Source organism: Marmota monax, unplaced genomic scaffold (assembly GCF_021218885.2).
Source record: "Marmota monax isolate L192 unplaced genomic scaffold, Marmota_monax_Labrador192_F-V1.1 WCK01_AAM20220418_F8-fsc00004, whole genome shotgun sequence".
NCBI lineage: Eukaryota > Metazoa > Chordata > Mammalia > Rodentia > Sciuridae > Marmota > Marmota monax.
Genome location: NW_026692881.1, coordinates 14,571,969 through 14,589,510, shown reverse-complemented (window position 1 = coordinate 14,589,510; position 17,542 = coordinate 14,571,969). Strand labels below are relative to the sequence as shown.

The 17,542-nt window shown below is 35.7% G+C and overlaps 1 protein-coding gene across 15 annotated transcripts in view; it reads right to left on the bottom strand.

The window, feature by feature from the left end:
* Positions 1-17,542, bottom strand: part of R3hcc1l (R3H domain and coiled-coil containing 1 like) — a 91,682-nt gene that overhangs the window by 54,784 nt on the left and 19,356 nt on the right. For 3 of the 15 annotated variants that reach the window (XM_046449855.2, XM_058581201.1, XM_058581207.1), the window contains 2 exons: positions 9,770-9,892; positions 6,955-9,459 (listed from right to left, as the gene is read on the bottom strand). The exons of 8 other annotated variants lie outside the window; for them this stretch is intronic. The gene's annotated coding sequence lies outside the window, so the exon portion shown is untranslated. Of the gene's footprint in view, positions 1-6,954; positions 9,460-9,769; positions 13,123-17,542 lie in introns of those variants that run through there. 4 more of the 15 variants (XM_058581205.1, XM_058581208.1, XM_046449858.2 and 1 more) reach the window with 2 other exon arrangements.

The window sequence follows — 17,542 nt, the reverse complement described above, 5'->3', positions numbered from 1 at the left end:
AGTACACAATATGCTAATACACAATAAAGGGGTGGGGAACAGAAGTATAGAAGTTCATTGCATTAGACAAAGAGGAATGAAGGGAAAGGAGAGGGGATGAGAATAAGAAAGACAGTAGAATGAATGGGACATAACTTTCCTGTGTTCATAGATGAATACATGACTGGTAAAAAATCACATTGTATACAACCACAATAGGATCCTAGTTAGAGTAAGTTATACTCTATGTATGTATAATATGTCAAAATACTTGTAATGTCATATATACTTAAGAAGAACAAATTTTTTTTAAAAAAGTAGGATTTTGTAGGCAAGAGCCTTGGATTTTATTATCAATGTGTTGGGAAATTACTCAAAGGTTTCAGCAAGAGAACTGACATGATCTAACTGAAGATCATTCTAATAACAAGTAAGTTATAGGGGGATAAGGGAAGTGTTAGGAAGTTATTGTACCATATTTAGGATAGACACATAGGAAGTTATAAGTAGTAGTCAAATTAATGAAGATTCTAAAACCAAAACAAACAAAACTTGGTGAATTCACTGTGGGTATGAAGAGAAGAAACGAATCACTCTGAGATTTTTGGTATGATTAATTTGAGTGATAATATTTATTATATTTTATTATAATATTTATTAAATTTTATTAAAATGGGGGAAGACTGAACAAGGAAAGAAAAAAAGAGGAACCAAGGGTTTTGATTTGGACATGTTAAATTTGCCTACTGGACATTCTGGTACAGTTGTTAAGGAAGCAATTAGCATATAATTCTGAAGAGCTGATGGGAGGTATAAGCATTGGAGACAAAAAGAGCCACTGGTGCTTAGGGTTGAGAGGGACTCCAACACCTAGAAGTGAAGAGGAAGAGGAGGTACTACCATCAAAGAAGACTGAATAAACACACACACAGAAAGTAAACAGGAGCATGTCAGATCCCAAATGGAAAGTACACAAAATACTTTTTAAAAGGCAACAGTAACAACTAAAAACAGTAACAAAGGTTGGTGAAAGGTCAAGTAGGAAGAACAGAAAAATCTCTACTGGATCCAGCAGGATAGAAGTTGTTAGTAACATTGGAATAGCTTCAGTGGAGTTAGGGAGATAAACATCTCACTGGAAAGGGCTAGGAAACAAGTATGAGGTAAGGAAAAATGATCCAATGGGGAGGAAGAAACTGGTGATGCAAATGGGGGATGGGAGGTTAATTATAAGAAAGGCATAAACAGGTTTTAAATCCTAGAACATAAAGTTACCAACTATGAGATTAGAAATTCTAAACAATATCTGCTTCATCATTTTTTAGAAACATGAGGGGCATATTACATAAATATGATATTCTGTACCATTCAATTACTCCCCAGAGGGCCATTAAAAGCACTTTAGCTTCATTATTTGTACATCGATAAAGCCCACATATTCAAAATCCATTTAAAAGTTATTTTTGACTTAGAAAAGTTCAGGATTAAAGCCTCTACAAAATAGTTCTTTAGTCATCTGAATTCAATCAGTAAGGCACATATACTTATTTAGCAGCAATATATGTCTTCGGAGTACTAGGCACCCTTGCGAATGTAGCAGTTAATGTTGGTAAACATTTATACAGTGCTTAGTGTTCTGCTAACTGAACTACATTACCAAGTTTTTAAATATATTTTTAGATGTTGATAGACTTTTATTTACATTCGATGCTGAGAATCAAACCCAGTGCCTCATGCCAGGCAAGAGCACTACTGCTGAGCCCCAGCCCCAGCCCACCAAGTTCTTTTTCTTCATCACTACGGGCTATTTAGTACTTAAGAAATAAGATCCCCTAATAGAAAAAATGGGGTTTCTCTATACAAAACCCATATCAAAGGTCTACAAAAAGAGGAAATTTTTAAGAAAAAAAAATTAAAGCAGTATAAAGCTAATAAAAAGTAAGGATGTTTTTGTATTTTTTCTCAGTACAAAAGGTTTACACAATAAATCTAAAAATTTTTTAAATGTGTGATCTCACCTTTCAAAGATAAGAACAATGATAACATTTTGTCATATACACTTCTAATGATTTTTATATTTTCAAAACCATGGTTAAAAATACATAATAAATTTTCTCTTGATTTTTTAACCATATAGTACACTACTTTTAACTATGTGCACTCTGTTGTACAACGTATCTCTAGAACTTTTTCTTTTTCTTTTTTATTTTTGGTACTGGGGTCACTTAACCAGTGAGCCACATCCCCCTTTTTTTACTTTTTAATTTTGAGACAGGGCTTCACTAAGTTGCTGAGTCTGTCTTTGAACTTGCAATCCTCCTGCCTCGGCCTCTGTAGGCTCTGGGATTACAGGCATGCACCAACACACCCAGACTAGAACTTTTTCATCTTGCAACTCTATACTCACTGACCAGCCACCCCTTGTTTCTACCTTCCTGTAGGCCTTAGCAACCACCACTCTGCTTTGTTTTATGAGTCTGACTTTTTTAGCTATGTCATATCAGTAGAATCAGGTAGCATTTCTTTTTTTGTGATTGTCTTACTTCACTTAACATATTAATGTCCTCAAGGTTCAACCATGATGTAGCCTAATAGTAATTCCTTCTTTTTTAAAGCTGAATAATATTCCACTATGCATTCTTTTCTTTATCCATTCTTAGGTGATGGACATTTAGGTTCCTTCCATATTTTGGTTACTGTGACTAATGCTTCAATGAATATGGGGCTGCAGACATCTCTTCCAGATGCTGTTTTCAATCCTTTTGTGAAACTTACTCAAAAGTGGGATCACTGAATCACATACTACTGTTTTTAATATTTTGAATGATTTCTACACTTTTTATAATAGCTGCACCATTTTACAATCCCACCAACAATGCAAGGGTTCCAGTTTTTCACATCTTTCCTAACTTTTCTTATTTTCTGGGGTTTTTGTTTGTTTAATAGTGGTTATCCTAACAGGTGTGAAATGATATCTCACTGGGGTTTTGATCTACATTTCCTTGAATGATTAGTGATGCTGAGCATCTTTTCATGTAATTGTTGGTCATCTGAGTATTTTCTGGGGAGAAATGTTTATTCAAATCCATTGCCCATATTTTAATTGAGCTGTTTGTTATTATTAAGTTGTAGGAGTTCCTACATATTCAGGATATTAACCCCTTATCTGATAAATGGTTTACAAATATATTCTCCCATTCTGGAGGATAACTGTTTCTGATAACTGTTTTCATTCTGATAACTGTTTCCTCTGCTGAGCAAAAGGTTTTCAGTTTGATGTGGTCCATGAAATAAATACTTACCCTCAATATATGCATTACTCTTTATTTCTTATTTACTTTATTTCATTTTTTAAATTTAAAATTCTTAAAATTTAAAATCAATTCATTAAAATGATTTCACCTACAGAGTTTAAAAAATACTACCAATAGCATCTTCAAGTGAAAAACTTATACAATAGACACAGAAGTTATTCTCTATTTCAAATGATATGGAATTCTAGTTGTAAATACAAGGGAAAGTTACACATGAGCAAAAAAATCAGATTTTATCAACTGATCAGAATTATTCTTTAGCACAATAATAAAATTAGGTATACATTCAGTGCTTCTACACTCTCAAGGTGTTCCACTCCCAGTCACATAGTATTTGCAAGTAACCAATCTCCTTCCAAGCTGAATGTAGTAGCACATGCCTGTAACCCAGCTACTTGGGAAATTAAGGGAGAAAGACAGCAAATGTGAGGCCAGATATGGATACTTACTAAGTAAGACTCTCTCTTAAAATAAAAAGAGGCTAGAGAGAGGGGATGGGAATAGGAAAGACGGTAGAATGAATCGCACTTTCCTATGTTCATACATAAATACACAACCAGTGTAATTCACCATCAGGTACAACCACAAGAATGGGAAGTTATACTCCATGTATGTACGATATGTCAAAACACACTCTACTGTCATGTATATCTAACAACAACAACAACAAAAAGAGGCTAGGTATAGCTCAGTGGTAGTGTACCCAAGGGTTCTATTCCCAGTACTGGGGGGGGGGGGGGCACACAACCAAAACATAACAAAGAAACACTTGTGTGTTATATAAAATATAAAAAATTATTATTGGACAACAGAGAAATGCCTTCGTATTTTAAAATCTATAAAATCTGCTAATGAACCATAACCGAATATGCTGTAGTTTTCTTAATGCATTCTTTCATAAATGTACTTACACTTTCACACATGAAGACACAAAATAATTCTCACTTCTCTTCAAACCAGATTGTACAAAACATGTACTACAATTTAAATTAACAGAATAAGACAATAATCTGTAATGTTAAGTCTGTAGTAGAAGAAATTACTCTAGGCCTTCTCTTTAACATACCTGGACTGAGGAGAAATAAGTGAGATAGATACTCTTAAAATCCTTTCACAGACTTTTCTCAAAGGCATGCAAGAAATAGATTAATAAATAGAAAGCAAAACAAAAAGTCAACAGCTCTATGCAAACTGCCAAACTGGTCCACTTATAAAGTAACACCCCAGGCATTATTGGCTGCAAAAAGCTGCCCTTACCCCTTATACTAAATAACAGTATGGACTTTGTATTTTTCTTTTTTTACTTTTGAGATTGTGCAGGGGGCTGTCTTACTGTTACACAAACTGCCCTCAAACTCAGGATCCTTCTGCCTCAGCCTCCCAAGTAACTAGGATTATAGGTGTGCTCCACCTTGACCAGTAAAAATAGTAAAAATATTACTATTTTTTAGAATAATACCTAATTTTTATCATTTTTTTCTCTTTACCACCTGTGATTTCTTGTTACTCTAAGCATTTCTATTTTTTCTCAATCTATATTTTATCTTAACCAAAAGGCCAAGTAGCAATCTACTTTTCTCAATCTAATGGGCAATGCAAATTCCAGTATGTTCAAATTATACAAAATAAAAGGCTTCTAAGTGAGAATCTGAGGGATTTCTTATTTCAGCAAATTATGTGAACTTTAACATACTAACTTTATGATACCTATTTTTGCCACTTAACCAGATTTTATTTGCTCACTTGATGATCTTGGTTGCATTCAAAACAGTATCATTTTATCCTCCCCAAAACTCTATGAAGTGGTATTATTACTATTCTAATTCTACAATTGAGGAAACAGAGTTACCAGAGGATATTAAACAACATGTCCAGAGCTGAAGTGGTAGAATATGGCAGAGGATTATCTCGATTCTAATACTGACAATTTGATGCCCATGTTTGTGTTCATAAATGCATTATGGCAATGTGTAAATAACAGTTTGCTGAGTACCCTTTACTTTAGTACCTTTGGCAATTCTCTGGAGAAACAAGAGTGAGGAGTAACTACATCAACCAGTTGATACCTAGGTGATCAGAATTCCTAATTTCTCCCCTTTCATATCTTTAAAAGCTGTTCTAAGAGACATGACTAAGCCATGAGTGGAAAGCCAGAGAAACACCACTGAGTAAACAAATGCTGATCAGAAGTTTTCAGGGGTTTAGCTCTTTGGGGCAGGGGGTACTGGAATTCATGGGTGCCTTATGACTAAACAATATCCCCAGCCCTTTCTTACTTTGAGACAGAGGAAATTGCTGAGGCTGACCTTTAACCTGCGACCTTCCTAACTCAGCCTGTCTAGTGGTACATGCCTGGAAATACAGGCATGTGCCACTGTGCCAAGATTCAGAGGTCCAGTCTTAGGTAAGATTATAGCATGCCTATCCTATTCTGAATCGAAACCCTAGACTTTCCATTGCCATTTGAAGTATTTACCAAAGATATTTAAGACTGTTCCTTCTGAGATGAAGTCCCAAATAATCTTTGACTACTTATAGAATACTTGGGTATAGTGGTTTTCAACAAATATTCCTTGAGTATATGTAGGTTAGGTCTTCTCTGTTCCCTGCTGACATAACAAAATATTGGCCTGACTCCCAATTATCCCTTGAGTTCCTTGAAAGCAAATAAAATATCTTATGATTTTTACATTCTCAATAGTTGGCCCCTTCCTGACACATGAATGGCTGTAACTATACATTCAGTAAACAAATGAGTATGAAGCAATGTGTTTAACAAAAGCAGTATCAATTAAATTTTGCTCCTTTTTAGACTGTATGTACATTTTTTAAAGGTCTGTATATTCTTTAATAAATTTTAAAATTCTATTGTATTTCTTTGACTCAACTCATTAACTATTTTCCTACTAAAGCAGATATGACAGGTGTTTTTTAAAAAAAAAATTTTACAGAAAGAGACCTTAGGTGCACACTAATGATAATAATAAAACTAAACCAGATCCAGATTTAAAGGATTTCCCTAATCAATGCCTGGTTCACTCTTGAAAATCACAATTTTATGTGATCAAAGAAATAATACTCTGTATTTTTAAAACACCACATATTTTTATAGATGGGTAATATGTAGACATATTCTAGTTATGAGAAATGCTGAAAAGCACTAAGACTTCAACTGTTTCTGAGCGTATAAAGATCTTGTGGATTCAGGAAACATGGCTATATCATTTAAATTTGTGTTGCACCAAAGAATTCAGTGAATGAAGCACTAGGGTAAGTGCTCATGAACATCATTTCATTTAACCATCAAAATTACTCCTTCAGGAACATTATTACTGCCACTATTTTACAGATGAGGAGGACACACATCTAGTTAATAAGTACAGGAATCACAACTGATATCCATACAGTTCTAATATAACATCCATGCTAGTAACTACGCACAATTCTATCTTACAGTACACCCTCAGCAAAGCAACTCTTAAATTTTCTCACTCATAACCACCTAACTAATATTGAAACAAAATACCATATTTGTTTCTAACTCTATCACTGAGAAAATCGTTCACCTTCTTAAGTTCCAAACATTCCCCCATCTTGACCACTGAGGGCTGTTTATAACTGACATTTCGTTTTCTGAAAATTGTATTTCCCCCCCACATACCATAAAAATACTGCTGGCATCCACAGCTGTGTTCTGTATAAAACTTGTCACAGCTGTCAGTGGCAGTGGTCATGATCTTAGGTGACTGGAGTTTTGGAAGACTAGAACTCTCAAACACAGGTTGTAAATATTTATGTAATATTCACCACACCAAATGCTGAATAAAACCATCTGGGAAAAACAAGGAAGTTATGTGATTAAATGTGTTAAGTATCTATCTAAATGGAACAGCTATTTGAAAAGATCAATTTTATGCTATTTTTGTTCAAAAAGGGTAAGGAAGCCATTTTCCAGATTTTATTTGTTTACAAGCCAAGTGGCTAAACATCAAAACTGAAAGAACCAAACTGTCTTCTGTTTTTCTCAACACTGAAAGATAATCAGGCAAAAGACCTGTATTCAAATGACGTTACAAATTATTTAAATGTTTTTTTTTTCCTTTTCTGACTTACTTCCACCCAAAACCTCAATAAATTTTGAACCATGGGTCATGAATGGTGAAGTCAACCAAGGATGTTTTTATTCTAGTCTCTCTCTCAAGGAAGAAAGGAAAACTGAAGCAACATACCAAGACTTTTACTGAATACACTGCAAGTCTTCCTTCTCCCTTGACCTCCATATTCAATCAATGGACAAGTTCTACTGACCGTCATACCTAAATATCTCTTTAACCTGGGTTAATTCTCCCTATCCCTAATGTCACTGCTCCAGGTTAAACCAACACATACAAATCCCTATATTGTGGTAACAGGCCATCTCTCTGTCTTAGCTTCCTTTCCATCACTCCTCACCTTGCATCCAGAATGACCGTTTAAAAATAATTCCCTGCTTAGCTATCCCCCTCAATAAAAACCATTCAACGACTCCCCAATATTTTTATGATAACAATCAACCTCTTAACATGGTTTACAAGACTTGTTTTATCCTGGCTCTGGTCAATTTTCTCCACTCTTACCTTCTGTCACTTCTGTCCTTGTATACCATTTAGCCATAGTGGGCATCTTTCAGCTTTTCAAACTTTCCATATCTGTTTTGCAGGGTTTTTGTTTGTTTGTTTTACATATTAGCCACCACATGGTCTCTTCCTTCTACCTATTTTACTTTCCTACAACTTCCCATCTTTACTAATCTCCTCTATTCTCTCTCTCACAAATTTCCTGAGAAAATCAACTTAGGAAAGATTTTATTTTTGGCTGGTGATTTCACACCATGATTACTTGGTCCTGTCACTTTGGGCCTTTGGTGAGGTATAACATTACCCAGTGAAGAGTGCAAGGTGGAGCAGGTGCTGCTTATCTCACAGCTGCCAGGAACTGGGGAGGGAAGAAATCGAAAAAATGGACCCTTCAGGGATATACCACCAGTGATCAACACCTTCCAGTTAGTAGCCACCTCCCAAAGCACCAACTGGGCACCAACTATTAACACCTGAGTCTATGGAGGACATTCCAGATCCAAACCATAACATTAATTATTTAAGATTATATATACTCTTCTATATACTCCTATTGCAGTTCTTATCAATACTTTGGTAAAATTAGTAAATTACTTAACTATTTAATCTTCTGCACTACTAAACGAATGAATGAATGAATGGTGGGTGGATAACGTGCAAAATCACAAAATTTCCAAAACCCTTACTTTCTTGCTGGGTTCAGGAAATTTTGTGATTTTTACACATTTCATAGCAATATACCTAAAATTTTAAGGGCAAACAACTACCTCAAATTTAAGGAAAGACAAGACTTCTCAAAGGAAAGATGAGACATGAGGACACTTCCTTACCTATAGTAAACAATGGATATCATACAAGTCAGTCAGAAGAATTTTAATCAAAATTAAAATTATTTTAAAATTACTACAGGCCAAACATGGGCTACTATGACAATATAAAACCCTTGGTAACCACAGAAACAATAGGATTCTCACTCACCCATAGGAATCTTCTCCAAAGACCTCAATGCAGGCTGAAAAAAAAACGACTAGGGTACATTTGGAAGAGAATGGAAGCTCCTTTGGGAAAAATACCAAAACCTACCTGGATTCTTCTTGCCCACCTCTCCTATAGGAAAAGTCTTAAGTGGTAAGGGGAAAAAGGCAGTCAATGCTATTGCTCTCAGGAAAAACGCAAAGACCTACTGTAGTTGATTAAGGGAAATGAAACAAAACCAACCAAACCAAAGTCCTCTACCCTTAAAGAACCACTGAAAAAGTTCCAAGTGAGTTCCAAGGGAAAGTAAGACACCTACCTAAAATGAAGACTGAACCATACCAATGGTATCAACAAACACCTACTTGGGAGAAGAGCTAGCGCATGGAGAAATACCCTCTTTAAGATGCAAGTTCAGCAGGAAGACATAAAGGTGAGGGTAGAGGAGACATTAAGAAAATCCCTCTGGCAGGGTGAAGGTACAGTAGTCAGAAATATGCTTGCCTAGCATGTGTAAGCTCTCTAGTCAAACTCCAGCATACACACACCTGCACCCCTTAGTGATTCACCAGAACCTACAAGATATAAAATAAGGAATTTAAAGTTCGCCATGACTTGGTGTCAATGTACTGTTTCAATCAGATTCCTGCTACTCACAAATAAAATTCTCCATTCCAGGCAGGATGGCCTCCCAGCCTCTTTCATTCAACATCTGAACTATCCCCCTAGAATTATCTCATTTTAAACAGCCCTAGTTTCTATTAATTCAAAAGACGTATATCAAATTTGGCTTTTTCCTATAACCATTTGAAGGTACACTGCTTTCATCCTTCTGTGAATTCATATACATTCATTATCTGTGGTATTCATGTCATTAGATACTACCTTATACTGTTGTTTAAGTGTTGCATTTATAGCCAGGCATGATGATGATGCACACCTATGGTCCCAGCTACTCAGGATGCTGATGTAGAAAAGATCAATTGAGTCCAGTAATTCAGGGTTAATCTGGGAAAAACAGAAATACAACCCCACCTTAAAAAAAAAAAAAGTTGCATTTATGAATATTATCTCATACTGTATACGTTTCTTGAAAACAGACATAATTCCTCATGTGCTCCTTGTATCCTTGTGAACACAATTACTAAATATATACTCAGAGAAACAAATTAATGCAAAAATTAATTCAACAAATCTCTGGAAAGTTCATACTTTGAGAAATTGAGGCAAATGGCATTGGTTTTTGCTGAGATCTGCAGCTACATTAAACTTATCTTCCAATTTCTGAAGTTGAAATTAGTATCTGACACATGGAAAACAATAAAATAGCTAAATATTTAACTAAATTTCATCTTCTAAGGCCACAAAAAAAATGAAACCCTAGAGTTCTATTCCAGTCCTCCTCAGATTATACCAATATCTTGAAATAGTCTACATTCTATTTGTTCATTTTCTCCCTGAATAGACTACAAATATCAAAGACAAAAGTTGTACTGTCTCCTCTTTTTAAAGCCTGCAACATAACTATCACAGCACTAAGTACAGACATAGTAAGAAGACAATATTCCTCCCAAAATTTTAAAGGTAACATAAACGCAGCTCTTATATACTTATCTGCCCCATGTAAAAACATGTTAGTTACTCTTCCTACTGGAAAGATTTATTTTTCATCATCTTTGGCTCAAATTCTTAAATGCTATCTGCCAGGTCTCATGCCCCAATAAATATGCATCCACAAGCAATTATGGAGATAGATAGCTTATGGGGAGGGGGCACTCTTTGGTCAGGTCCCAATGCTGGCCTGTGGTTAGGGGAAAGGAAAAATGGGGGGAGGGGTATAGCCCTGTGATTAATCACTGCCCACTCTGCTTAGGGGTATTTATCACAGCCCACTGTCAGGTAAATCACTGGAAAAACACCTCTTCAGTAATTAATGTGAAGTGACGGATGGACAGCCCCTGGGCCCATTAATCAGGAACATCAGCAGCCTACTGAGATTATGAATGTCAGGATGCATAAACTGCCGGTGGATCAATAGGCCCAGGAATTCATCCAAGGCTCTCATTTCCGAGGCATCTCCGGTACATTAGGCTCCCTTAACCCCTCCCTCAATCTGAGGTGAAAACCAAGGCTTCAGAACAAAGAGCAGGAGCTGAGGTCTGAAGTGACCATTGTAAGAAAACAGTCAAGGAAGCTGTTCATGCCTAGGAAAGATACCAGGATAGTCAACATGAGTACAAAGTGCTATTTTGACCAACAGGGTCTCTCAAAATGTTCAGTTATAGGAAAAGTAGAGGAACCATAAAGATATAGTTAATATTCATCTATTCACAGCTTGATAATCCACTTTAGGGATCACCTAGGTTCTTGCTTTTAATCTTTTACCCATTTTCCTATCCATACTTTCTTTCCTTTCACATTAGCACCATTAATGTAGAAAGAAATAAGGATGAAAATTCAATTTTTACTACGTATGAATATAGGCAGAAATTTTAATTTAAGAATAAAAAAAACTTGTATAAAATAAAATCAATGAATTATCTTTGAATTTAATTCAACATCATCCTTATTACCATGATGAATAGGGAATTGCCAGCAGAAATATCTACAAGTATTAAAAAAATATTAACATCAAAAAGGTCTGCTCAACTTGTTAAACAGTCTGGAGTTGAAAGAGAGTTACTGTCTACTCATCATCAAAAGTTTAGCCAAATTTTTGTATGGGAAGTAAGGCTGGCCAATGGCTTCATATTGAATACACTCTAGGCTGGCAGTGACGGGAAGGAGACTGCTTGCTGCCACATCCCGCCAAACCCCAGTGCTGTGCTTTGTGGTGAGACTCAGGCCAGGGCTGCAATTGTTGGTTAGAAAGTGTCTCAGAGTTACGGCTGCCTGTTCCGCTAAATCTCATTTCATCCTACTGATGGATGGATGGACAGATGGCTGCTTGGTGAAAGCAGCATTATCAGCCAGCTTCTATGGGGCCTCTAAATGATGGATAGCCCTCTTTCTACTTTCTCCAAACCACCATCGATCCAAGCCATATTTCAGCGGTCAGAAGCCCAGTAATATTAAGACACACAATCAGGTTAAGTTACTTGCAGTGTAAACCTCTAAAACAGAAATCCTAACACCTCTGCTTTGCTGTCATGAACTAGGCTAAACATGTTACAGTTTCATTCTTTCTAGCTGTTAACACAATGAATTCCAACAGCTTAAAGCCCAAAGGGAACAGCTGGGCTCCATTCCTAGCAGTACTTGAAAAGCTAGCTTGTTTGCCAAATTTTTTAGTAGCCAGTTCGTTTCTGGGAATGAACTCTACAGTACTGGTGAGCAGATCTGTGAGTATGTGTATCCAGTGGAGTGTGATGCTATTAGAATCATCAAACCACCTCGAGTTTGCCAGTGATATATCACTGTCCTCAAACATGTATAGAGTCCTGTCTACCAACACCAAGGATGGTGATTAAAAACAGGACAATTAAATTCTATCAACTGGCCCAGCCTGGTGTTGTATACCGGTAATCCCAGCAGCTCAGGAGGCTGAGACAGGAGGACCCCAATTTCAAAGCCAGCCTAAGCAACTTGGCGAGACCCTGTCTCTAATAAAATATTAAAAAGGGCTGAGGATGTGGCTTAGTGGTAAAGCGCTCCTGGGTTCAATCCTTGGTACAAAAAAGGAAAAAAAAAATCTGTCTTCTATACAGAATGCTAAAATCCTGTTTCTATCTAGTTCACTTTTACTTTCCTGAGTACATATCAAAGTGTAAGTACTAATCCTTGCCTACTTTCCAAAGCACATTCTTATGTCCATTTGCTTTGCCTTCTTCTAGTCATCTCATCTGTATTAGACTCCATGCCTTTCTTTGTTCCTTCGATGCTATCCTGAGCTCTCAGACAACTTAGACTCTATCAAAGTTATTTCCATTGGTGTGGCTAGAAGAAATGGATACTGTGATATGAACTCCTAGTACCCACATACTCTTTTTCTATGCTCACTTATTCCCAAATTAAGACCTCCTCTAAATGCTTCCTTATCTCCTACATCCCAATCAGGTCAGCTTGGTTCCTAGTATTGACCAACTCTTTTTTTTTTTTAATTTGTTTTAATTAGTTATACATGACAGTAGAATGAAGTCTGGCACATCACACATAAATGGAGTTTAACTTCTCATTCTTCTGGTTTTACATAATGTAGAATCACACCAGTCGTGCAGTCATATATGCACATATGGTAATATCGTCCAATTCATTCTACTATCCTTCCTAGCACCATATCCCCTCCCCTCCCTTCATTCCTCTCTGCCTAATTCAAAGAAACTCTATTCTTACCTAGCCACCCCCCTTATTGTGAATTAGCATCCACATATCAGAGAAAACATTCTCTTGACTAAACTACTGCTACCCTAAACCTATAAGTAGAGAACCTTTATATTTTTGGGGTAAGAAAAATGATTCAATGAAATAGCAACAGTCTTTCTTCTTGTTGTTAATAAATGTTAATGTTTTAACATTTATGCCTTAACAACATCTGTATCTGTTTCTGTCAAAACAGAAATAATATGCTATGTTTAAAAGATCCTTCTTTAGCAGGGCCCAGTGGTTCATGCTTGTAATCCCAGTGACTCAGGAGACTGAGGCAGGAAGATCACAAGTTTGAGGCCAGCCTGGGCAACTTAATGAGACATTGTCTCACAATAAAAAATAAAAAAGGCTGGGATGTAGCTCAGTGGTACAGCAGCCCTGGGTTCAATCCCCATTACTGCAAAAATGAGTGGAGGTGGGGGGAGTAACCATTTTTTTTATTATAGTTCTGTATTTAAGAAAAAGACTTCCCCTTATAAATATCAAAGAATTTTTTGCAGTATCTGTAGACTACTAGAAGGGATAGTATAGGCCACAACATCCTAATTTTTCAGATAAGAATACCAAGGATCCAAGGTTTTACTCTTCATGGTTACAAAGATATTAAATGGCAAACCCGCAAAGCAAGCTGAAATTTAAGATTACAATTACAAATACTGTCTCATTCTACTGTATTTCTCAGACATTTTGTCTTTATCCTGGGATTTCAGAGAGGGTGGATAATGATAGTTGAGAAGTGCTTATGTGTTTATATGCGTGAGAAGAGTGCTACAAATAATTAAATGTGGTCACCTAAACTACTGAGCTTCCCACTGAAGTTGCACATAGGTTATCTGATAGTCATTCACCATCTTAGAGAACAAAACCAGATGTCAGTGAAGCCCGGATCATTAGAAACCACTACTCTTCTCTTTTCCTTTATTTGCCCCAGTCCTATCCAGAAGGTTGAAAAAGAAAAGGGAAAAAAAAAAAAGATACTGAATGCAAGTAGTATTGACTTAGCCTAAATGGACAGGGAAGCAATGTGTCCTCTTCATTTCCAAGAATGCCAAACTCTGGTCAACAATACAACACAAGATGACTGACTGGATTTCACCCTCTGGTGGCCAGAACGTGTCACTGCTACATTTCCTCATTCCCAACCTACCTCCATTCAGATTTTACAGTCTTATGGCTAAGAACCTTCAAAAATCATGCTGTATCACCTCCTCATCTTAAAGATGAGAAAACTGGTTGGGGAGTGTATCTAAGACTTACACTTATTTGACTGGAAACTGAGACCTGAATCCAGATCACCTATCTAAACTAAATCAGTAATGTTGTCACCATTATAGCTATATCATTCAGTTTTCTACCCAGTATATCATCAGGATATATGCTGAGTAAAGTTTAATCAGAAAGTTAATTGTGCTGCAAAAATAATCACATAATGCACATCAAATTCAAATATATTATCCACACTAATGCTCATCTCCATTAGTGTAAATGATCAGGATGACTTTTCCATCTCATTCCCACAAAAATATGTTTCATACACTGGACAAAACCTCTACCACAACTATTGTTAGCACCAGAAGAAAATCATTTCTCGGGGCTGGGATTATGGCTCAGTGGTAGAGTACTTGCCTAGCACGGGCGGGACCCGGGTTTGATTCTCAGCACCACATAAAAAATAAAAAATAAAGGCATTGTGTTGTGTCCATCTACAAAAAAGATTCCCTCCCCTCCACCTTTAAAAAAAAAAAAAAAAGCAATGACTGTTTTGAAGTCTTATTTCAATATAATCCATAAGAGTTCACAGAAAGGCTGTTTTATTTGCATTAACCAAATACATTTTAGAATAATCAATTTTTATATTCATTTGCACAGCTATCTTAAATCAATACAAAGATCCCTAACTTTCATTTAGAAAAGCTATTTTGAGATTCTAGTTTGGTTAAGAAAGGACTATTAACCCATGCCTAAAAGAATAATAACATAGTTTTCAAAATCTGTTCTTGTGAACCATGTCCAGTTATATATATATATATATATATTTTTTTTTTTGGTTCATTAAGGTTTAAGCCCTACAAACAGAAGTCAAATAGTAGTAGAATAGTACCAATAAGAGTAGTAGAAGGAAAATAAAAAGTAATAATCAGCTAATATTTAATGAATGCTTACTATGTCACAGGGACTGTGCTAAATACCATATATATACTATCTCATTTGATTCCAACTAAATATTATGAGGTAACTAGTATTATCCCAATTTTACAGATGAGAATTAGGAAGCTTAAATAACTCAAGATCACCCAGCTTCTTCTAAGTGGGTGATCTTTTGTTAGGATTTCAAAAAGTCCCCACACTTAACTACTATGCTAGAATGCCTGATGGTCTAACATAGTACATTCTGTCTCACAATAATGTATTAATTTCATAAATATTTGCAATTCGCTTAGAATCTGTGTAAACGTAAAGCAACTGAAGAGAGCTCAAAGATTGCTTCAGTAAAATGAGAAAACCAACCAGAATAAGAATGAAAGAACTTTAAAGCTTTCATAGCATATCAATTTCCAATAACCTTCTAGACTTAAAGTGCTGACAATAATAATTCACTATCGTCTCTGAAACTTCCTCATTCACCTTGCCTCACCTCAAAGCCATATGGTAAAGAACCTCACCAGGTGTCAGGAAAGGATCTCCCTCTCTACTATTCCCCAAGAGAATAATTTATATACTTCTTCCCTGCAACTTCCCCAAGCATTTGAAATCATCTAGAGGCACATGTGAACATGGGAATAACAACCAGTGGAACTGACAGCACAGTTCTTAGAGTAATGGAAACCTTAAAGTACAATATATACTTTCAAATCTAAGTCTTAGAAGACATTTGTATATCAAATACCAACTGCAAATGGTATTTTTTACATGCAATATTATACAGAAAAATTATAGTATTAAATATTAGCTTTCCTTGAGCATTTATAACCTTTGTGCCTCTGCATGCAGTTGGACAAAAAATGTAGCCTACACAATGGGAAGAAACATTTCATGAAAAATATGAGTATCTGGACAAGATAATCATATTATATCTAAGTATAATATGAGTGTATAAAGGATACACAATTCCAGGAGGATCTTGGGAGCCCTAAAATACACAAATTATAGCATTAAAAAGTTATTCTCAAAACATAACACAATTAATACCCCAAACTTGTTTTACACTCAACTGGCTATATATAGTCACCATGAATTAACACCAACTGATTTCACACTTTATAGGCTAGGAAACAGGTTGCAGCTTAATCTCTTTCACACTCCAATGACATGGGAACCTCATGGTTCACCAAGTTGACTATTCCATGTTTAATGTTAGCACCTACTATTGATTACCACTAAAGGCAGTAAGATCAAAGCCTTAATATAACTGAACAATAGCAATATAATATATAATAAAAAGGTATAGGGAAAAGCCTGCTTTCTGCTCTGTGTGTGTGTGTGTGTGTGTGTACCTGCTGGTAGGGATCAAAGAAAAAAACCTGCTAAAACTTCTTCCCCTAACTAAACATCGGAAGGATAGTCTGTATTTTAGAGTTATTTGAAATTAGTTTCTCTCCTGGGCCTGTCCTGAGTTAAACTGACAGACTATAGTTGAAAATAAAGGAGATCAAATGGATAAGGCCTTGGGGACTATACCTCAACCAAGATATACATTACTATTTGATTTTTTTCCTCTCTTTAAGATGCAGACTAAAGCTAATAAACCACTGAGAAAATTTTAAAAGTTAAAGACTATTACACTTAATCTGTGCTTAGTGTCTACACACATACACGTATGTATGTGTATATATGTATATTATCTTGTTTGATCCCAAGTATAATACTAAGGGGTATCTATTATTATTCCAATTTCACAGATGAGAAAACTGAAAATTATATTACTTAAGATCCCAGAGCTTCCAAATGTTAATTAACTGTTAAAAGTCCCTGATATAACTACTACATTAGACTAGAATGCATACCTTCTAAAAACTATGAAGTAAAACAGTAGCAGAGAATATTAAACTCCAAAGTGAACTAGCAACAAAAAGGAATAACTATAAAGGAGGTAGAGTCTATATATCAGCAATATGTTTCCCAGTGAAAAATAAACCAAAAAAGCAAGTTTCACTTCAAGGCAGGCAGAGAAAACATTAGGAAGTTAATGAATAATAGCTTCTATAGTTTGAAATTTGCTAATTAAGAGTTTCAATAAAAATTACCTTAGAATAAATAACATTTTCAGAGCTATGTTACTTTAAGAATCAGCAA